At 35.2% G+C, this 24,458-nt stretch overlaps 1 protein-coding gene across 2 annotated transcripts in view; it reads left to right on the forward strand.

The window, feature by feature from the left end:
- The window catches only part of GRID2 (glutamate ionotropic receptor delta type subunit 2), a 1,621,553-nt gene that overhangs the window by 222,139 nt on the left and 1,374,956 nt on the right, over positions 1 to 24,458 (forward strand). The window lies entirely within an intron of this gene.

A 24,458-nucleotide genomic window follows, 5' to 3' on the forward strand; every position in this document is an offset into this window, starting at 1 on the left:
CAATGTATAGAAGTCCCAGGTTCGATTCCCAGCCAGGGCACACAGGAGAAGCGCCCATCTGCTTCTCTACCCCTCCCCCTCTTCTTTCTCTCTGGCTCTCTCTTCCTCTTCCACAGCCAAGGCTCCATTGGAACAAAGTTGGCCTGGATGCTGAGGATGGCTCCATGGCCTCTGCCTCAGGTGCTAAAATGGCTCAGTTGGTAAAGGAGCAATGCCCCAGATGGGTGAATCATCGCCCCTTAGTGGGCTTGCCATATATTTTTGAAAACTCATATGGTTCAAGTCCTAGGATATATATACAAACACACACACTCAGCTTACACAATAAAAATGAACTGTTTTTAGATCAGATCTGAATATTTATTTTCTCTTCAATTCTGTCTTCTGCCACTACCCTAACAGAAGAAGCACACAAACCGCTCATTCCCTAGCTTTCATTTTATATTTTGGTGTTGAGTCTGGAGAGAAGCCATATATGAAGATGAAATATTTTTAAAAAGCAAATAAAAAAATGTAAGCAGAATGGTGGAATTGTTCATTTGGAGAATTTGAATAAAAGATTTAGTATTTGCTGTTAATACACCTGAAAAGTCAGACACTGAACTGAAATATTTTGTTGTTGATAAAGTGTACAAGGGATCCGAAATTTTGTTCTCCTTTCACCAGTAGGAGCAAATATTCTATACTCATACTTAACAGTAAATCAAAGATGATTAAGGCCACAATCAGATTTAGGACAATTAGTAATATATTGTTAGTATAAAGCTTTTAGTTTTCTATAGAATTAAAAGGAATAAAGTTTTATAACATGCAGTTAAAAATTTTTTAAGTATATTTTATTTTTAATTGATAAAGGTATATTTAGAAGAATATAAATTTTATGCTTAATTATTCTTATGGAACTATAATTACTAGTATTTTTTGCATGTGGTTTTCAAAGAAAAAAAGTTCATTTAAATCTTTTTGAAGTAATTCTAGATGGATTCAATTAGTTTATTATTTCTCAGTAACAAAGCTATTATTAATGCTTTATGCAGGATCCAGAATTTGATCTATGTCTGTCATTTGAATTTTAAGTCAAGCTTGTATTGTGAAGAAATTTATTCTCTTACATTTTTATTTTTACATATTTAATAGCAGTGTGGACATAGTTGTAAAAATCATTGGCTACCATTTTTTTTATAGCATACATCAAAGTTGAGAATTGCTCATTTCATTTCATCAGTGTAAGTAATCCAAATGTGACCCACAACTTTTCCATGAAAATCTAATTGACAGTCATTATTATTCTTTTTGGTGGTGAAATCAAGGTAAATTATTAGGTTGCTGTACCATTGGAGAAAATCACAGGGGTTATATGTGATAGCCTTTGAGTTTAAATCCTTAATCAGACACCTACTTCTCATGTGTCTGGGGAGAAAATCTTTCATTAAGTTATAGAATGTGATAGCTTCTTACATTCTTTTATGTTCTCTAATAATTAATACAAACTAGTTTGGTGGTTTTCATGTTCACAATCAGAATGAAAATATAACGAAGATAGCATTTTCCTTCACGAATCCAAAATCTTCTCTCAAATCTGTAATTAGGAATGCTGTGGAGGGAAACCTTCCATTATTATTGAGTGAAAAGCAAAATACTGTTTGTCATTCATTTTTATTCTCAGTATCATTTCAATATTTTTACACCTTTGGTATTAAAATACATTGATATTATAAGTGAGCAATTTCAATGATAGTATCTTACTTGAATTTTAGAAAGAGTAAAATAATTCACAGTAAAGTGATATTCTAGTTCATATTTTGATCCTTTAGTGATGAAAATCTTTAATAAAATATAATATAGGTTACAGGTTACAGGTGTTGGCTTTAGTTACATTATCTTTAGAAGTCAAAATGTGGGAAGAAGCAATATTCTCTTATCTTTTAAATACCAATAATTCTCATTTTGACCTGCAAATTGCAGAAATTTTCTGCCTTATATGGCTGACTATCCAATTCTTAACACAAAGAACAGTTACAAACATCTTTAGACTCAACTTTTATTAATCCTGTCCTCTAAAATCTGTAATTATCCTGTTATATGCAGATGGTTATGCAACTGAAACATATATCTAAAATATGTTAAAATAGGTGGTCTTTTCAATAAAGAAGTTAAATAGAAGTTTAATTTTTCAAGTGATTTTAGAATCCTAGATACAGTATTTATTGCAAAATATTTCAACTCTTTCATAGGTATTTCTATTTGTACTGTTGTGTTTTCCTTCCCTTGAGTGCTGTGATTAATAAAGTGATTAAACCAATAAAAGCAGTAATCTTTATTACTTATTTCATCATTGTGGAGTTTCCTGTAATAAATTCTCTTTTTTCAATTTTAGGACTGTATATCATAAACTCTCTGTAGCTGCAGGTATGACTATGTTATAAGGTAGTACTCAAAATAACTGATTGATATAGATGGAATAAGTCATCAGAAACCAGAAATACAATTGTCATATAAAGATGACCAAGAAACAAACTAAAAAAGAATTTGACGATACAAGTAGATCAATTAAACTCCATTATTGCTAAAGCAAATGATAAGTGAGACTGTCCTAGAAATCTAAGTATATATTCCATAGAACAAGTACTATTTATAGAATTAGAATTAAAATCTTATAAAAGCTGATAATAGTTCTTTCATTATTTTTTTCTCCAACTTAAAGGACAACTACTCAAGTCTTAAAATGAAATTGAAAAATTGATTTACTTAAGTCTCTATAATGAAAATTGTGTTATTTAATTTTTTGAGTAACTTTTCCATCTTATATATTTCATTCTATATACATGTGAGCATATAATGTGTGTATAAATACCATTAAAAGCTTTGCTATTTTTGTTCTTTTTAAAAAAAATAGTTTTCTCTCATTTGCTTCTTATTCCCTTCTATTTTTTCTTCATATTCAAATAGTCTGAGAGAAATGGATGGTCCTCAGGAATGACTAAGTAAAATAAACAGCTAGCTAGCTAACATGCAATTTTCAAAAATAGACCTAAAGAAAGAATGTTTCTTTTCTCTTTGTTTCCTTATGAATACTCTAGATGAGTACTTACTATGTTTTTATGAGCCAATGTCTTATATAACATAACACATTCAAGATACAGTTACCAGAAAGATGGTAAATGTTTGTGAATACTCAGTAAAAGAGATATACACAGTCTTCCTTCTATAACAGGCTTAATTCAGCTTCATATACAATACACTCAATCTTGCATGAATTACTTTCTTCATCTTTATACTTTGCAGTATATAATTTCACTAAATAATTACAATATTCTGTTTTTTAATTTTATAATTTTTCTTGGCAATTAAATTTACCATTTTTTATTCATTATATTTGAAAACTGGATTTACTTCAATTAATGAACATAAGATTTTATCTCAAGTTATTGTATAAAGTTTAAGTAATTTATGTCCATACTGAACTCTATTAGACAAACTATTTTCCACTTAAACTGAGAACTGTTTATTTCATTAAGGGAATAACAGGTTGTTCTGTTTACATCAGGATTAGAGCAGTTTTTGTAGACAAATTGTTATGTTGCAAGTGAGCTCCATTGAATATGTCTTTTTAATTATGGTGGTTAAAATGGATTTATTTATTTTTTGACAGAGACAGAGAGAGAGTCAGAGAGAGGCACTGATAGGGACAGACCGGAAGGGAGAGAGATGAGAAGAATTAATTCTTTGTTGCGGCTTCTTAGTTGTTCATTAATTGCTTTCTCCTATGTGTCTTGATGGTGAGGGTGGGGGCTACAGTAGAGCAAGTGACCTTGGGCTCAAGCCAGCAACCTTCGGCTTCAAGTTAGTGATGTTTGGGCTTAAGCCAGCAACCATGGGTTCATGTATATGAGCCCGAGCTCAAGCCAGCAACCTCGGGGTTTTGAACCTGGATCCTTCATGTCCCAGTCTGATGCTCTATCCACTGCACGACCACCTGGTCAGGCTAAAATGGGTTTATAATTACCAATTTTTGATCAGGTTTATATTTACAAGTTAATTTTTCAATAACACCTTTTTATTTTAAAGAGTGAAAGGATGAATTATTTAGATTTCAAGGTTTTTATGCAAATAGATTTATTTATATTTCTTCCTGATGTGATCTGCCCAGAAAAAACATGCTATATTACATGAGTAATTTTCACTTTAAATAGCTTGTTCTAGGTACAACTCTAAATAGTACTTGTTTTGTGAGCAGCAAACAGTATATTAGCTTTTACAAAAGCTTTCCTGGGATACAAACAACTTAGCAGACAACCTGCTTTCCAATGAACTTGATGCGCGCGCGCGTATGTGTGTGTGTGTGTGTGTGCATGCATGTATTTGTGTGTTTTAAACTTAACAAGATACCCAGAAAATTAGCACTAATAAGTACATATAAAATGAGATCTCATATTTGACAGGTTATTGAATGAATTATCAACCCTTGCTACATTTTTGTTAAAAAATTCTATCTTTTTCTAACCTAAATCTTTCAGATTATAGTTGGTTTGTTTTCTCTACTTATTTTCTCAGAGACAGTTATTATGATTTTTGTATATAATTATAATTAAATCACTTTACTGTTCTATCTTTTGTTGTTTGAAATATTTATTACTTAACATAGATCTTATATCTATATTTTAATAATAAATAACTACCTGTGGGCATTTATTGACTGCTAACTCTGTACTCAGCACCTTGTATGTCTTTTCCCATTTTTCTTAAAAATAGCTCTTGAAATACATATTATAATTGTACACCAAAAGCCTATATCATTTCACATGCAATAATCCTATTAGTTATTCTCATTCTACTAAATTATTTCCAAGATTCAAGTATTTATAAATTTAGATATCTTAAATGTCATTATTGTCTGATCAATGTAGATTCTAAATCAGTAGACTGGGCTGATTTCTTTTTATTTCACAGGTGATACTGTAATTCAACCATGTTTAGGAATGAAAAATGTGCTCACTAGTCCTATTTGTTGCTTGCAAAAAGAAAATTACAGGAGTTGTACATAAGTATCTCCTTTCATAGGGAAGCAGAACCCCTGCAGTTCCACAAAGAAAGTACAGAAGATAAAAAGTGTATCCAGCAAACTTGTCTAACAAAGTTGTTTTGACGATTAACTAATGTAGGCCAACTCTTGGCATAGTAAGTACTTCATAAATAGCAGTTAATTTACCTGCTCTTTGAGGTTATAGATATAACATGTATCAGTTACTGTATCGCTAATGTTAAGCATGGGTTTTAGTACATGAAATGTTCATAAAATTAAATCATCAAAGCAAGGGATGATAATTTATTGATAACCAAGATGAGAAAGAGCTTATTTTATTTTGTTTTCTTCCTTTTCCAAGTGAGAGAAGAGGAGATAGACAGACTCCTGCATGCACCACAACTGACATCCACCCAGCAACCCCTGTCTGGGGCTGATGCTCTGCCCATCTGGGCTGTGCTCGCAATTGAGCTATTTTTAGTGCCTGCGGCTGGGGCTCGAGGAATCCATCCTCAGGGCCTGGGTCTGACGTGCTCATACCAATCAAGCCAGGGCTGCAAGAGGGAAAGAGAGAGAGAGAGAAGGGAGGGAGAGGGATGGAGAAGCAGATGGTCACTTCTTCTATGTGCCCTGACTGGGAATCAAACCTGGGACTTCACATGCCTGCCAGGCTGACATTCTACCACTGAGCCAACCAGCCAGGGCAAGCGCTTATTGTTTAAGATAGATAATAGCACAACAGGGTGTTTTATTTTTTGTCTGGGGTAGTGTTCATTCAATTTTCTGTTAGACTGGAAGCTATGAGTATTTACCTTCTTAAATTTATATACAGCAACTGTTTTTGTCTCAACATTCAATGTAAAATAGTGCTTTTTTCTATGTATTAAATGGTGACTAAAAATTAGCCAAAGAATAAAACATAATATTTGTTCATATTAGAATACATATTTTAAAGATAGGTATATTTTTTTCTGATAATATTCAATCTAATGTTTATTACAATTCATTTCAAGCATTAATTTAAACTTTACTTTCAGGATGGTGTTTCACAATTACAATCATAGATAAGTCATGGTTTTAGTTCCCCTACTTGGTTATTTACATTGTAGGTAGAAAAACAAACTTCTAATTGGTAATATTGCATTTAAAGGATCTTATCAAATTGGTACAATTTAATGGTTGTCATCACTACCAATTTATTCATTCCTAAAATATCTGATACTCTTTGTCAGTGATTCAGACAAATTTTAGTGAGAGTAAATGAAAACACATTCATAGATAATTTTGTCACTGCAATCAGAACCTGCTCCACAACTTAAAAACAGAGTTGAAAATAATTTTTTACTTAAAAACAATCTACTCTGCATTGCAGTTTAGTATGTCAGATTCAGAACACAACAATATGACTTTGTTGCATACAATAGCCAGGAATTGAATAGGCCAGCTTTTCTGGTTACTTTAATATTAACAGGTTTGATGTCATTATATGATATTTTTGTGCACCTCACTATTGAACTTCAGAGTATCATAACTAATAAAATTTAGGTTAATTTCCTTTTCTAGTATAACACTGAATTGCTAAAACTATAATCCTTTAAATCAGGGGTTGGAAACCTTTTTGGCTGAGAGAGCCGTGAACGCCACATATTTTAAAATGTAATTCCATGAGAGCCATATAACGACCCATGTACCTTACGCATTATCCAATGAAAGTTGGGTGTTGTCCCAGAGGAGAGCTGTGATTGGCTCCAGCCACCTGCAACCATGAACATGAGCGGTAGGAAATGAATGGATTGTAATCCATGAGAATGTTTTATATTTTTAACATTATTATTTTTCTTATTAAAGATTTGTCTGTGAGCCAGATGCAGCCATCAAACAAACCACATCTGGCTTGCGAACCATAGGTTCCCGACCCCTGCTTTAAATCATAGTCTAAACATTTTCCTATTCTTTGTAAAAAGCATATTTTTTTAACTTCAGTGAAGATATCTATATCAAGCTCTGGATGGTTGGCTCAGTGGTAGAGCATTGACCTGGCGTGTGGAAGTCCGGGTTTGATTCCCGATCAGGGCACAAAGGAGAAACGACCATCTGCTTCTCCATCTTTCCTCCATCCTCTTCTCTCTCTCTTTCTCTCTTTCACTCTCCCCTTCCCACAGTTATGGCTCATTCGAGCAATTTGGCCCTGGGAGCTGAGGATGGCACCATGACCTTGCCTCAGTTGCTAAATTAGCTCAGTTGCCAAGCAACAGAGCAACAACCCCAGATGGGCAAAACATTGCTCCATAGGGAGGTTGCTGAGTGGATCCTGGTCTGGGTACATGTGGGAGTCTGTCTCTCTGCCTCTCCATCTCTCACTTAATAATAATATTAATAATAATGATAAAAAGATTTCTAAACCAAAAGATATTCTTTATCTCAAGAATTGAGAAGACTATTTGCATGAATATTCAGATTGCAGGGATTTAATATATTTTTGCAGATTCACACTACATAACTATTTCAATTTCAATGTAAAATTCTGAGAATTATATACTTCATAAACAATAATGGCACATCTATAAGAAATACTCTCCACATCAAAATATTAATTGTATCATGCATTAAAATAATGAAAAAAAGATCAGTTACAGTACTATGGGAAGATATTGGGAGTCCTTATTAATGTCTGAAGATAGACTTTTTGAGAAATAGTAAATTCTTCATTCAAAATATATTTAAACATTGAATAGATGAACCACTCTCAGAAATATTATACAGGAGGTTCAAATTTTTGATAGTGTAATTGAATAGCTTTATAATGTTCATGTCTAACCAATCATTAAATTATTCTAAGATCACATGAGATGAAAATATTGATATAAATTATTATATATTTAAATGCATAAGTCAAAATACTAGCTAGCAACTTACACAAAAGGACATTAACAGTAGTGAAAAAATCAAGAAAGTTTAATATTGTTTTAAAACTTAGTAGCTTTTACCTGAATTTAATGACTTTGTCACTGGTATTAAAAATAAAAGTAATGATTTTTTTCCCCACTATCTTATTTACAAACAGATTTAATTCATATACACCCCATTCTCATTTTTAGAATGTTGTAAAGATTTAATGACATTTTTAAGGAAGTGTGAGGTTTTGGGGAGGGAGATAATGGGAGAGAACTGGACCTGACAACATTTTATTAAATTATATTATCATCCTAAGCCTACTTCATTCACTTTAAAATGTTTTCTGCTCTTTTATTTTATTGTACTTTACATAATTGTTAGGTTCGGGTCTAGCGCTGCTTACCAGTAGCCTCAACTAGCCAGGTGGATCTTTAGGTGACAGGGCCAGTGCAGTGTCAGTGACTCTGATTGACATCTTACCTCTGCGTGCCCCTGGGGCATTCTGACAGTTAGTCATCCACCATCACTTATCTGAACATTCTTTACTTAGTTGGCACCACCCTTCCTCCCCATTGTTTAAACAGCCAGAGGTAACTGAAGTTTTCTCACTGTGGGGAGAAATACACCCAAACTCAGTCCTATATAGGCTGGGCCTTTTCATCCTCTTGCTGTGACACCACTAACTAGGGTCCCAGCCCATCTGTGCACAGAGGCAAAAATCAACTTCATAAAAAATTTATCAGACCTTGTGAATCCTTCCTTTGGTGACCTAACAATAATAACCTCTCTTTAAGTAAAATTATGATCTGTATACTATTTGCTTTGGGGAATTGTGCTCTCAGATCAGACAAGCTTAGTCAGAATTCATTCCTTAGCCCTATGACTTTGAGTAAAGTAATCTCTCTAAACCTGAATTTTGTCATCTGTATGAAAATCAGTTTTTATCTAATAAGGTAGTTGTAAGAATTCATTAAGATGTCTTTCCAATCCCAGAAAGTTTCTAGTAAATGACAAGCTCTCATGATTGTTTATTATTATTTACTTTTTTGTTTATATTCACCTTTTTAATTTCTTTCTTACAGGCTTTAACTGAAAGCCTCTCCATTTGAGATAAATTTGACTATTTAAAAAGATAAAACTTGGAATTTTTAAGTGCAAAGTAATAAGGTGACTATTTTTTTTACAATGAAAAGGACAGAAATAAATTGAAGAAAACAATATCGTAAATAAAAGAAACATTTTATCCAGTGCAACAGTAATATACTATCATTTGATAAATGCATAATAAAAACAATATTTTATATCATAATTATGCTCACATGCCTATTAATTTTTAATAATAATTGTAAGAAAAAAGTACCCATTTAGATACAAATAAGTTACATCACACGCAATGGATCGACTCTGCATCGATTGAATACGGACATTTACAAATTAATCTTCCAACATCAAAAAGGAGGACATGTAGGAGGACACTTTTCGAGGAAGAACAGAACTTACAAAAGAAGATCTGTCCTCTCTAAAGGAGGACGATTGGTCACCTTAAAAGTAATCTGTAGAAAATAACTTCCTGGGAAGAAACCAAACAAAAACTGTTTATTGTGTCTTTTGTTTAATTTATCTTGCTTGTCCAAGTTGCCTACAGATAAAGATCTCCCTTGGTCTCTGTTCTAATTATTGGTCTTTTTAGCTAATAGTTTGAAATTTGGATTAGGAATTTGCATTTGAAAAGCAGTTTTTAACATGTCAGTAAGTTTTAAAAATTATTTACAATATATAAATATATTTTATTTATTTATTTATTTTTATTTTTTTCAGAGACAGAGCTAGAGTCAGAGAGAGGGATAGATAAGGACAGACAGACTGAAATGCAGAGAGATGAGAAGCATCAATCATCAGTTTTTCCTTGTGGCATTTAGTTGTTCATTGATTGCTTTCTCATAGGTGCCTTGACCGTGGGGCTACAGCAGACCGAGTAACCCGTTGCTCAAGCCAGTGACCTTGGGTCCTAGCTGGTGAGCTTTGCTCAAACCAGATGAGCTCACACTCAAGCTGGTGACCTCGGGGTCTCAAACCTGGGTCCTCCGCATCCCAGTCCGATGCTCTATCCACTGCACCACTGCCTGGTCAGACTAATCACAATATTTTTAAAGATATGTTTTGTGAATTAAAATGTTTCCATGTAAAAGAACAGAAAGAGAAAAATCAATTTATTGAATTCCCACTGTTTTTTCATAAATGACTAGCTAAATTGTTATTCAATGAAGTTTCCAGGTGTTTAATAAATGGAATTATTATTATTTTTTTAAACTTGGTAATATAGATAAATCTCTAATTTGCTATTTAAATTGTAAATAACCCTGGCTGTGTTACTCAATTCGTTAGAGTTTTGTCTTGAAGCACAAAGCTTGCCAGTTCTATCCCCAGTCAGGGCACACCCAAGAACAAAGCTATGTTCCTGTCTCTTTCTCTCTCTCTTTCTTCCTTACTCTTTCTCTAAAGTCAATAAAATTTTTTAAATGTACATAGGAATGAGTGCTTGTTATAAACTTACACACAGTTTAATGCAAAACTAGATGCTTATCCCTCCAAGTGTACAAATGAATTTGATCTTTAAAAGTATATTTATCCGTGACCTGTGCCTCACATTTTAGACAGATTTTCTTATATAAAAAGTGAAGGAATAAATGAAGAAAATACTATAACAAATGAATTGTGACATGTCCTGAAATGTTCTAGATAAATCAAAGTCTTTACCTTTAAGAAACAATCTTGTAGTCAAATAAAATGTCGAAATATTTCAGTTATAATATGATGAAAAATAAAATTCAACAAATACCATAACCTTTATATTTGAAAGCTTTAGGGCATGTGAGGATTTTTCCATTGAGATAATTAATAGTATCCAACCCATATATACTTATTGCAATATTATTGAATATATTCTCTATGCCTTCCTCATGTCTCTATTTTTGTAACTACCAATTTGTTTTTCTTAATTCCTCCTTCCCTCTGTCAACTACCAGTCCACTTGTCTGACTTGTGGGTTTCAATGTTGTGTGTCATTTTTTTTGTTCTATAGTTTCTAGAAAGAAGTGAAATCATACAATAAGGGGAAATTAAATGATAATTAAAGAGAAAACTATATTTGTATCATTGTACATGGTGTGATTGGACCATGCTCTAAGTAGGTATTTCTGAACAATATATGTTACCACTGTATAGTACCATAAATAATATTATTAGCTACTCTCTGTTGTTAATTCAAAATTAATTTTAGAATGCAGTAAAGAATAATAAGCATTTATGTGAGCAAAAGGAACTGCAGCTTCGGAGACACAGTTTCAGGGAGTGGTATAAATTGTGTTCCACCTGGACAAAAGGGAGGCTGCCTTTTATAGGGGAAGTTCCAGTCCAGTTCTCAATTTGACCCATTTTATGTAAATGAGGTATTCAATGATGCAGTTCTCATTGATGGGGCAGGTCTTAGTCCTTTGGTAGAAAGATGAAACTGTGGTGCTCGACTCAGATGACACAAACTAGGATGGAGGAAAGCCAACTGTTCAGTCTGAGGTTCTTCCCAGTACAGAGTGTGTGAGCAATCCCTGTCAGCAAATGGCTGCAAGGCTCTTACTGTTTATTAAATTTGGGCCCTCTGTTGACCACGGTGCATTCATCTCAGGAGATAATTTCCTTCTCGAGGTTCACATCAAATAAAACTTTATTCTCGGGATCCACATTGTAAGTAGTTCTATTTCTCCAAATAGAATAAAAGAGAGAAGGATTTCTTTACACTTTTTTTCTTCATGATAAAGATTCCTAGAATGTTGATGCGTTGTGTGAGATGGATATTTGTGTTTCTTTTCATCTTAACCTAATAATACATCTTTTTGGAATAAGTTGCAAGAAGTGACATAATACTGCAACAACTGCTTATCTAATGTCAAGACTATTCCAAGTGTAGTTCTCAAATTATTTTGCCCTCTCCTCATTAGCTAATCTCAAAAGATGGTGTGGCTTAATAATTATAGAATGCGTAAAGGTATAGCAGTCTTGAGTACAGGGGTTCCTCACATTACAACAGTCTCGACAAATGACGTTTCTGAGTTTACTATGCTCACTCTCATAAAAACTTTAAAAAATTGAGACTTGAGTGTTTCGGCTTACACCGTTATCGTCGTACTTAACAGATTGCGTAGGCAAATTAGTCTGGTTATGTGTGATGGAATGGAAGAATATGTAGTACAGTGTATGGTACAGTATATTTATGTTTTTTCTTTTCTGTGTCTTAGTTGTGTCTTTATGTTCCAGATTATGATTTTACAACTTTGTTAGGATAGGTAAGTGACTTAGGTTACTGTGTGTTTCAACTCACACCAAAATTCAGGTTTCGTCACTGTCATAGGAACAAAACTGTGTTGTAACCCGAGGACCCCTGTATATTCTTTATTCTTCTCTTGCCTTGATATGTAGCCCTGATGAGTATAAAGTTACTGTTTCTGGAACTTTCTTGAATGGTGTCAGAAAAAAAAGACAAACCAGCATTACCTATCTTCTTCACAGATGTGTTGAGGAGATAATGTTTAGGATACACTGAAAATGTTAACATGGCATAAATACTAAACTACTAATAGGTCAACAATCAGAAGGCAATAATTATAGTATGTGTAGATGACAGTAGACTCTATTCTTCTTTATTTTTTTTAGGTGAAAGGAGGGGAGATAGTGAGGCAGACTCCTGCAAGTGCCAAGACCAGGGTCCACCTGGCAACCCCCATCTGAGGCCAATGCTGGAGTACTGAGCTATTTTTACTGCCTGAGGCTGATAAGCTTTAGTGGAGCTGTCCTCAATGCCTGGGGCCACACATGAACCAATGGAATTACTGGCTGCAGGAGGAGAAAAGGGAAAGGAGGGGGAGGGAAGGGGAGAGAAACAGATGATCTCTTCTGTGTGCCCTGACTGGGAATCAAACTGGGATGTCCATATGCCGGGCCAACACTCTATTCCCTGAGCCACTGGCCAAGGCCAACTCTGTTCTTTTAATAAACATTTCTTGCCTATCTATGAAATATTTGCTCTTTCTACATTTTTATAAACTTATCAGCATTATGATTATGTTAAGATGACCAACATTTTTACAATGAAAAGGAGGACAAAAATAAATGGAAGAAATCAATATTGTAAATAAAAGAAACATTTTATTCATTGCAATAATAATACACTATAATATGATAAATGCATAATAAAACATTTGTAATATTTTATATTTTAATTATGCTTACATGCCTATTAATTTTTAATAATAATTATAAGAAAAAAATACTCATTTAGATACAAATATGTCAAATCACACAATGGATCGACTCTGCATTGATCGAATATGGACATTTACAGATTAGTCTTCCAATATCAAGAAGGAGGACATGTAGGAGGACACTTTTCAAGGGAGGATGGAACTTACAAAGAAAGACTGTCCTCCCTAAAGGAGGATGATTGGTGACCTTAATTATGTGCATGTTTGTTGTGCCACTTTTAAGTCAATTAACAGTGCCATGATAGGCTCATTGTTTTGGGGACACATTTAACCTACAACTATTTACTGAAAATAAAATGAGCAAGGTATTTTGTAGACATTATAAAGGAAAGAGAAATGAAAATTCCTGAAACACTTAGAGCCTAGTAGGTAAAATGAGAAATACGTATAGTATAAAATTGCTAATATTGCTCCAGCTTGTCAGATTTCTTTTTTGTTTTTTTTCCCCTTCTTTTTCCAAGTGAGAGGAAGGGAGATAGAGAGACAGACTCCTGCTTGCACCCTGACTTGGATCCACTTAGCAACCTCCATCTAGGGCTGATGGTCTGCCCATCTGGGGCCATTCTAACAACTGAACTATTTTTAGCTTCTAAGGCAGAGGCTCCATGGAGCTATTCTCAGTGCCAGGGCTGATGCAGGTGAACCAATTGAGCTATGCCTGTGGGATAGTAAAAGAGAGAAAGAGATTTAAAGGGAAGGGGGTGGGTAGAGAAGCAAATGGTTGGTTTTCCTGTGTGCCCTGACCAAGAATCGAACCTGTGACATCCACATGCCAGGCCTTTGCTCTACCACTGAACCAAATGGCCAGTGCCCATTATGTTATTTCTAGTCCTCTCAAAACCCAGCACAAAGAACTCTATAATCTCCATTTTGTAGGTCTGGACATGGCCCAAAGTCACACTGCTGATGAGGTAGCTGAGCCAAGTGAATAGTTTAGGGAATAAGAGTGTCCATTCTCTCTTTTCTATTGTTCATGATATTCTTTAATATAAATAACTAATTTCATATAGAAAACACTAAGTTTCATAACAATTTTTAGCACAAAAGTGCATAAATGTAGAGCTGACTCGTAACTTTTATTTGTTCCTAGAACATTCCAATTATATTAGCCTTAATAAAATTTAACTTTCTAATCATCATGTATCTGTTTTATCTGCTCTACTAAATGCTTTTTTTAATGATGATTTTTATGTTTGTATTGCCTTATGTAATGTTTGAGAACAATTATGTTGTTTGTCCCTATACTAAGACCAGAATCTGGCATGCTAAATAAATGCTGAATGAATTAATGATTAGATTACCCTGGGAATGGGATGTGCTTATTAAATGGATTAGCACCAATAAATAATGCTTTTTATAATATTGTTAGTACAGGAAAACATTTCATATTTGTACATTAAAGTGACAGAACTGGAACAAATGACGTCAAAATCAATGGAGACAATAAAATACTTTGATTTTGAGCTTTATCTTAAAAATGATACTAAAAATCAGCAGAGCATTTTGTTCAGTGATCCTCAAAGGGGCATTTTGGAAGTGTGTAGTATTTTGTTTAATACAACAACTAAGGGTTTTTACCAGTGGTGTGAGAACCAGCTATATCAAGTGCAGACTCTTTCTGCACTGTCATCATACTGATAGCTTGAAATAGGCGATGGTGGGAGTATTTACACTGTAGAAATTAGCAAACACTAGAAAATCTGGGCTTTTCTGTGAAAGAATAAACATTGCACAACACTGGCGGGCAGAATCAAGGGATGCTAAATGCTAAATACTGTATCTGCACCTCTCGGGAGAGTTTCTCATACAGTATTGCTCTGTTTTAGATTGTTTTACAATCTTAGACCCATCTTCATTTGCCATAAGAGAAAACTTTAATTTCTGCATGCCTTCTTTTTCTTTTTCTTTTTTTCTTTCTTCCTTTTTTTTTTTTTTTAAGTGAGAGGAGGGGTTATAGACTCAGGCATGCTCCGGGACCAGGATCCACCAGGCAACCGAGTCTGGGGCCGATGCTCTAATCAACAGTTATCTTCATCAGCTGACGCTTGAACCAATCCAGCCACTGGCTGCAGGCGGGGAAAGGGAGAAAAAAGGGAGAGGGAGGTGGGGAGAGAAGCAGGTGGTCTCTTCTCCTCTGTGTCCTGACCAGGGATCGAACCCTGGAAGGTCTCACACTAGGCCAAACCTCAATCTAGGCACTGAGCCAACCGGCCAGGGCCTTGCGTGCTTTTCAAATAGTGATATTTTCCAAGAATACAACTAGCATGGAAACCAATAAAGACAATTTCTCCTAATCACCTTTTTTTTAGAAAATCTCTTCACTGAGGGAAATGGCATTTATGGTGTTTGCGTTCCCACAAGACCACACATCAGTTTTCCTTCTAGTTGGGTTCTGGATAGGTTTATGTCTCTATGGACTTCAGCTATGTCTTATGTGTAGTTGTTTCAAAGCCTTAATATAGTCAAATATATATCATTTTATTATAGGAAACTTTCCTTTTTTCCCTCTATAGCTTAGTTGATGTGTTATATTGATTTTTTGAAGTCAAGTGTACAGAGGTAGTCACATTACCTGTGAACTCCTTTTTAACCTATTAAAGGAGCACTTTATTCTCTTTATTTTACAAAGAAGTTATTACGTGACCAAAGTCACAGAATTCACTGACATGCCAAGCTATGTTAATTTATCTATTTTCCATTCACTTTAAATAACTAAACACTTTATATAGTCAAACTAATTTTTAATAATAAATGCAGACTATTTGTGAAAATGCACGTGTGGTTCTCCTAACATATCTAACAGAGACCTTGGTAAAATTCTAACAGATCTGAGCAATATAATTTCATTTAAATTCTGCTCCCTTCTCTATTTCAGTGACATAGAATCTGTTTATTAGGTGTCAAGCCCAGTCATGATGCTGCTACGTTTAAACTTCATTACATTTTTATGGTACCCAGAAATGTATTCTGAATTTTATACTTCAAATTAAATTTAAGCTAATGCACTTATGAAGCCAATTGCTTTGAGATGAAATGGCTGGCTCAGGTAACCACCTAGACACAAGTCATTTACCTGAATTCTTCAGGTGATATAATCGCTGCATATTAACTGTGTTTTTAGATTCAACTTTTGCCGGTATGGTCAAACTAAAAAAAAATATATAACTAACAATTTCCAGCTGCTGTGTCAGCTTAAGCAAGTTAACATGGTGTGTGGTAAATGCATAAAGCTGAGGAAATGAAGACTATTGCTGAAACTTGAATACTGCACAATAAAGAAAAAAAATGGTTTGTATTCTAGGTCCCCATGGAGAACTAACTGCCTATGAGTATCATAACAGTGCTATCCAGAGCAAGAGAATGCTTTTTATTTCACTTTTCTCTCAAGGTCACATCAAAGAGTAGAATGAAATTAGAGTAATGCTTTATTATATAGGTCCATAGAATTCAGGTTAAATTAAAAACCTTTAGTTGATTTTTTCCTTTGAAGCTTGCTTCTGAATTTTGGCATGTGCAGTGAGAAAATGTTGCTTGAATATTTACCTATACTTGAATTGGCTTATTTTGAAGTTGCTAATGAAACTGATGTTCAAGTTCTAGAATTTAAAATGTTTGACATTATAAACACATATGTGAAGAAGGCTTACCAAAATAATTTTGATGGTTGAAATGGACTCTGTAGGGTTATATTAATATATCTCCATTTTAGCAAATCCAATAATAAAATTCATACATATTTTAAATATGTTCTTCTTTTTTGTTTGTTTCCTGAAGTTAGAAACGGGGAGGCAGTCAGACAGACTTCCACATGTGCCCGACCGAGATCCACCCGGCATGCCCACTAAGGGGCGATGCTCTGCCCATCTGGTGCATTGCTCTATTGCAACCAGAGCCATTCTAGCACCTGAGGCAGAGGCCATAGAGCCATCCTCAGCACCCAGACCAACTTTTGCTCCAGTGGAGCCTTGGCTGCAGAAGAGGAAGAGAGAGACGGAGAGGAAGGAGAGGGGGAGGGGTGGAGAAGTAGATGGGCTCTTCTCCTTTGTGCTCTGGCCGGGAATCGAACCCGGGACTCCTGCACACCAGGCCGACGCTCTACCACTGAGACATCCAGCCAGGGCCTAAATATATTCTTTATGTAAAATGCAAACGTTACATTTATAATGTACATCATACTATTGTTTCTTAAGTATTATCTGACATTATGTTAATGTAGTAAACTCCATACTTTTTGCCTTGTTTTTATAAACATTGATGTTTTCTTCTTTCTGTGCAACTTTGCAAACTTTTATATAGTCAATGCATTATTGTGAATAAGATACTCTTTTTCCATTATCTAACGTTGATAAGGTGGGTTTTTGATTTGGTTGGTGGTGTTCTTTTATATTTCACACTAGCTCAATAAATCTTCCTTCTTCAGTGCTTTCAAGGCCTTCAAGGACTCCCAGGATACGCTAACATAAAGTATGTATCTCCAAACTTGAAATGTTACTAGTACTATTTACAAATACAGTTTTCCTCAAAAACATTCTATGGGCTTATCAAAAGATATTTTTCCATTGGCCAAGCATTGAAGCTATTGTTCTTTTAAATATATATATATTTTAAAAGATATATATTTTTAACTTAAATATATATATAAATTTAAGTTTCATATATGCAAGGAACTAGCTTCCCTATCACATTATAGTTTTTCAAGAAAGGTCTGTATCCATTTTTTATGTCTGGCATAGTTGTTAAAAAACCATTTTACCTAGTTGATTGGACTCTATATTCATTCATTAAGAAGATGCATTTCCCCTTGATTCATACATTTATATAAATGATAATTTAGCCTGACCAGGCAACAGTGCAGTGCATAGAGTGTCTGACTGGGACGCAGAGGACCCAAGTTCAAAATCCCGAGGTCGCCGGCTTGAACATGGGCTCATCTGGTTTGAGTAAGGCTCACCAGCTTGAGCCCAAGGTTGCTGGCTTGAGCAAGCGGTTACTCACTCTGCTGTAGCCCCCCAGTCATGACACATATGCGAAAGGAATCAATGAACAACTAAGGTGCAGCAAGAAAGAATTGATGCTTCTCATCTCTCTCCCTTCCTGTTTGTCTGTACCTATCTGTCCCTCTTTCTGTGTCTCTGTCTCAGTCACAATAAATAAACAAACAAACAAAAATAAATAAATAATATTTTACTATAGATAATGTTTTTAAAAAGTAGCCAAGATAAACTGATGTGCTGAAATCACACAGGATAAGGATACTGTCTGCTTCATGGATTTGACTTTCATAGATTTGGACACATTTTATCAGAGTGTTCTCCCATCATCCTGTTTGCTCAGAGAGACCTTTGTTTCTTGGAGAGAAAAGCAAACACTCAAAAATGGTTTTGTGGCCCTGGCCGGTTGGCTCAGCGGTAGAGCGTCAGCCTGGCATGCGGGGTACCCGGGTTCGATTCCCAGCCAAGGCACATAGGAGAAGCGCCCATTTGCTTCTCCACCCCCCCCCCTCCTTCCTCTCTGTCTCTCTCTTCCCCTCCCGCAGCCAAGGCTCCATTGGAGCAAGGATGGCCCGGGTGCTGGGGATGGCTCCTTGGTCTCTGCCCCAGGTGCTAGAGTGGCTCTGGTTGCAGCAGAGCGACGCCCCGGAGGGGGGCAGAGCATCGCCCCCTGGTGGGCAGAGCGTCGCCCCTGGTGGGCTTGCCGGGTGATCCCGGTCGGGCGCATGCGGGAGTCTGTCTGACTGTCTCTCCCCGTTACCAGCTTCAGAAAAATACAAAAAAAAAAAAAAAAAAAAGAAAAGAAAAAAATGGTTTTGTACTTCGGCATTATGACATTACCTTATTTTGCCATAATAAACAATTTATTTCACCATGTTACCATGTGTTGGATAACTAAAAAAGTAATGTCTTATGTTTAGAATCATGTTGGTGAATGTGTGTTTGCATATGAATATAAACTTATATTTTTTATTATCAAACATAATACAGGGATTTAAATAATAAAAAAGCACTGAGATGACCCTTTATGAATTCCTTAATCTGAAATGGAATTTAAAGCTTCAACTTCAACCAGAAACAAACTTGTAAAAAAGTATGGCTTTTAACTCCTAGCCCTTATCATTATAGACTATCTTGACTACAGAGGAAAAGAATTAGTGGTAAATATCAATATGTTCAGGAAAGAAGGACCATGAGAACAGATTATATAATCAGTTTTCAGAAGTGGAGCATAATGCTTACAGGTAAATCCCCCCAAATTTGTCTAAAGCCCCTTAAATCCTTCCTGCGCTAAGGTCAGGATTGACCTGGCTCTCTTGGCTCTAAGGTTTACTGGGAGATAAGTAGCCAAGACAGAACTAGAACTGAAGTCTTCGAAACCTCAATCTTGTATTGTTTAATAGTTACGGCTCCAAAAATAAGAGTCTGTGACTTTGAACCAGTTTTGTTAGTATCTAACCATTTGGACTTCATCATATTCTGTCACATTTTGGTTAACTATGAGTAACTATGTAAAATGGAGAAAATTATATTATATGCCTATTATTTAATTATATACATATATTGGCCTGACCTGTGGTGGCGCAGTGGATAAAGCGTCGACCTGGAAATGCTGAGGTCGCTGGTTCGAAACCCTGGGCTTGCCTGGTCAAGGCACATATGGGAGTTGATGCTTCCAGCTCCTCCTCCCTTCTCTCTCTGTCTCTTCTCCTCTCTCTCCCCCTCCCTCTCTCCCTCTCTCTCCTCTCTAAAAATGAATAAATAAAATTTAAAAAAAATTAAATATATACATATATTCACTGTGTGAGATATATAAATATGTCTCATTCAGTGAAGTCTGGCACATAATTAGCTTTTAATTAATGATAGTAATTATAATAATAAAATCAATCTACCTTACTGATCATATACCTTCAGGCAAAGAATTATAATAGTTTTAGAATTAATATTTACTGATACAATGGTAAAAGTACACATTCAACAAATTATTAAATGTATTTTGTCATTATTTAAATACTATTTGTTTGAAAGATTTTAAATAATCAAAAAATAAGTTAGAAAATGTTTTAGGATTCTAATATATTAGCAGTCTAATCAAAAGAGACTTACTTGGAAAGTAGATGACTTTGTGACATTTTCAGTTTATATACTTACAAATTAACAAAACAAAAAACTCTGGACACATCTTTAAATTTTTTTTATCAAAATTTTAAAATAAAGCACTTAACATTAATTGTTATTTGGGGTAATAGTTAAAGACTCTGAAGGAGAACTTTATTTAGTTTTATGCTTGTCTTGCTGCTTTCATTATATGTTACTATACCACTCGCATTCAGAATTTGGCACTTCTTTTAGTTCTCACACATAATTTGACACTACAAGTAGGGAGGACTTAATTGAAGAAATAAAAATGAATGAAAACCACAGTGGAAGTAACTGCAGGAGTATATAATTAAGAATTCTAAAATGAAAAAGAGGAAATGAGCTTGAATTGTTAAAAATGAATGTTAAGCTTGACCTGGGGTGGCGCAGTGGATAAAGCATTGACCAGAAACCCTGGGATCAATGATTCAAATCCCTGGGCTTGTCTGGTCAAGGCACATATGGGACTTGATGCTTTCTGTTCTTCCACCGGCCCGCACCACCTCTCCCCTCTCTAAAATGAAAAAAATCTTAAAAAAAAAATAGAACCTGATCAGGCAGTGTCACAGTGGATAGAGCATCAGACTGGGATGCGGAGTACCTGGGTTCAAAACCTCGACATCTCTGGCTTAAGCCCGAACGTGCTGGCTTGAAGTCCAAGTGTGCTGGCTTGAGCAAGGGGTCACTCACTCTACTGTAGCCCCCAGTCATGGCACATATGAGAAAGCAATCAATAAACAACTATAGATGCTGCAACGAAGAATTGCTGCTTCTCATCTCTCTCCCTTCCTGCCTGTCTGTGTCTATTTGTCCCTCTTTCAGATTCTCTCTTTCTCTCTGTCAAAATAAATAAATATATAAATAAAAATAAAAATAAAAATGACTGTTAAAAAATAGAAAAATAACTTACAAGATTTGCTTTATCCTGAATTTCAGACAATATGGTAGGCTGAAAAATAAATAAAATCAGGACATATGGATAAATCTGGAATGGTAGAAGGGACAGAAGGATAATTTGGAGTAATATGACACTCTAAATTTCACCTGGTCACGGGAAGTATTTAGAAACATAAAAAGTATGAAAGGGACAAATTCAGAGTTCCCACTTGAAATACAAATTTAGTATGTTGAGTTTAGTGTACTCTTTTGGTCCCTGTCTTTTTTACATGTCTAGTCCTGAATTTTCTTAAGTTTGGTCATCTAGGAAGCTCTTATTTTTAGAGGGTAGGAAAGAACTAAAGATAAATGATGACAGGAACTAAAGATGTTGGGTGTTCAAAAAAAGGGCACTTTTATCAAGTAATCCAGAATAGATTTGCTCTAATGAGAAGATATCACCCCAATTTTAAACTTCAGAAAATATCTAAAATTACTTTGAATACATTTTGTTTAAAGTATCTTTTTCAATCACATGGAGTGACATTTTTATTGCCACTGTTACTTTAGAGATCTCACTGATTATGGGGGTAGTTTTGAGAATTTGGAGGAAAAAAAGGCAAAAAAAAATTAAAGCATTGTATCCAATTAGTTATCTGAATTTACTTAGATAATTGGAAAAAATTAGTTGTAGTAAATAATATTTAATTCATTCTTTATAAGCACTATATTTGGTCATAATTGTTTAATTTTACTCAAGACAAAAATATTTTGAGAAATCAGAAATATATAAACCATTATATCTATATTTAAGTAAAACTTCTCTTTATATTTGTAGTCGTGCCTGAGCTAATTAATATCAGGTGATTTTATTATTATTATCCATTTAGAGAGGAGAGACAGAGAGAGAAAGCAGAGAGAGAGAAGGAGGGGAGAACCAGGAGGCATCAACTCCCATATGTGCCTTGACCAGGCAAGCCCAGGGTTTCGAACTGGTGACCTCAGCAGTCCAGGTCAATGCTTTATCCACTGCACCATGACAGGTCAGGCCAATGGGTTTTTGTTTTTTTGTTTGTTTATTTGTTTGTTTTTAATCAAGAGAAAATTAGTGCAAAAATAATAATTGTTTTTTGTCCTTTTCCAAGTGAGAGGAGGGAAAATAGAGAGACATACTCCTTCATGCCTCCTCCCCACAGGGATCCACTGGGCAACCCCTGTCTGGGGCTAATGCTTTGCCCATTTGTGGCCATGCTCAAAAATGAGCTATTTTTAGCACCTGAGCAGAGGCTCCATGGAGCCATCCTCCACACATTGGTTCAATGCCGATGTGCTTGAATCAATTGAGCCATGGCTGTGGGAAGGGAAGACAGAAAGAGAAGGGAGAGAGGTGGAGAGGCAGATGGTCGCTTCCCCTGTGTATCCTGACTAGGAATCAAACCTGAGACTTCCACATGCTGAGCTGATGCTCTACCACTGAGCCAACCAGCCAGGGCCTAAAGTAATGATTTTAATTAATAATGATTCAACAAGGGGATAGGGGAGTGATAAAGGTTCACCTCAGTTATAATTATTAGTATTAAATGTTGTACATATTAAACCTTGGGGAAGAAGAATTGAAATCTTTTCTTTCTAGGTCTAGGGTATTATGAACTTTTGTGGTTACTTATTGAGTCACATATTAACTCTCACTGTCAGTACATTCTTTTCCAGTTACAATTCTGGATTATTGAACAGAAATTTCTGTTTTTCTTGCTTCGTAGAAGAATGAGGAGATCTTATTGAAGCATAGCCTTACTATTATATGGGGACAAGGAATAAGCTAACTCTGATCAAGTACCTTCGTACTGTGTAAGACTTAAGTCACTCCATATTATGCAGGATTTCACCCTTTTTTGCCTCCAAATGTCAGAAAGAAACTGTCTGTGTAGGCTATATCTCTGCCCTCCCATCTCATTCACTATACCTCCTCACTAACCTGTCTTTATTCAGTACCTCTTCTTTTTCTTTTGAAAGTCATACAGAAAACTCCTCTTTTCCATGTCAGATAAGTGCTTTCTAATCATTCTCATCCTTGATATTTTTATATAATATATTGTAAATATATAAGTATGCTTTCCACTTTACTTTATCTGGAAAAATGTTCCCTGAAGTTTCCATGACACGACACTCTCCTGGTTTTAGCCTTCGTTCCTGGCTGCTCTTCCTGTCTCCTGTCAGAGCACTCCTCTCTTTCCCATCTTAGATCCTCCTTTCTGATTCTTCAGGCCATTCCAGGTAACCATGTTCCCTCCCATGGATTTCATGACCTTGTATTTGCTGACGACCTCTAAAATGATGCCTCATCTTAGATTTAGTCTTTTCTTTTTCCCCTTCAACACAATTATCCAATTCCATACTAAACTTCTAACCCACACATTCAGTATCTCTCCTACTGTCCACATAGAGATCATGCTTTGAGATTGGACAGTCTCCTCAGCTGTTCTCTGCTCCCGATGCCCCCACTTGACTAACCATCATCTCCTGTGGAATCTGCTTCTTGAGGCAGCTGACTGTTGTCATCCCCAATGACTGTTCCCTCATGCCAGACTTTAGTTTTTTGTTCTGGTAGGCACTTCCTACAGAAAGATTTTCCCTCTACACAGTTAAATCAGTTGTCTGTACTTTTTGCATTTGTTTTATACTCTACTTCATTCACTGCAGTAAATGGCATTATACATTGTAATGACATCTATATGTTACCGTGACCCTCACTTGTATTTTATGTATTAAAAATGAGAAACTATTTTTATCTGTGTTACTAAGATATAACGTGCATCTAAGACATAAACTGGCTCATAGCAGACACTTAAATATTTGTCCAATGTGATTTATATGTTACACATTTATTATTAATAAAAGCATTTATTGGCTTTTCAAAAGTGAGGAAACTGAGGCTCAGCAATGCTAAGCATCATATTATTAATCTACTCGGGGCTCTGGTCAAACCCAAGGATTTTCTACTACATCATGCCGCCATGTTCTCTTCATGTTGATTCTTCTCTCCTGAGTGGAAAATCCCAGTTTTGACTTTCTTTATTCATTGTATTCATACACAATGCACACACTTTCAGCAATGTAGTACTTTGTAGTCTTAGAAACTTCTATAAACTTTGTGATTCCTAAGTGATGCAAATTACAGTTAATGTCATTGAATGAGAAAGGAATTTGAGATGAATC

Source organism: Saccopteryx leptura, chromosome 5, assembly GCF_036850995.1.
Source record: "Saccopteryx leptura isolate mSacLep1 chromosome 5, mSacLep1_pri_phased_curated, whole genome shotgun sequence".
NCBI lineage: Eukaryota > Metazoa > Chordata > Mammalia > Chiroptera > Emballonuridae > Saccopteryx > Saccopteryx leptura.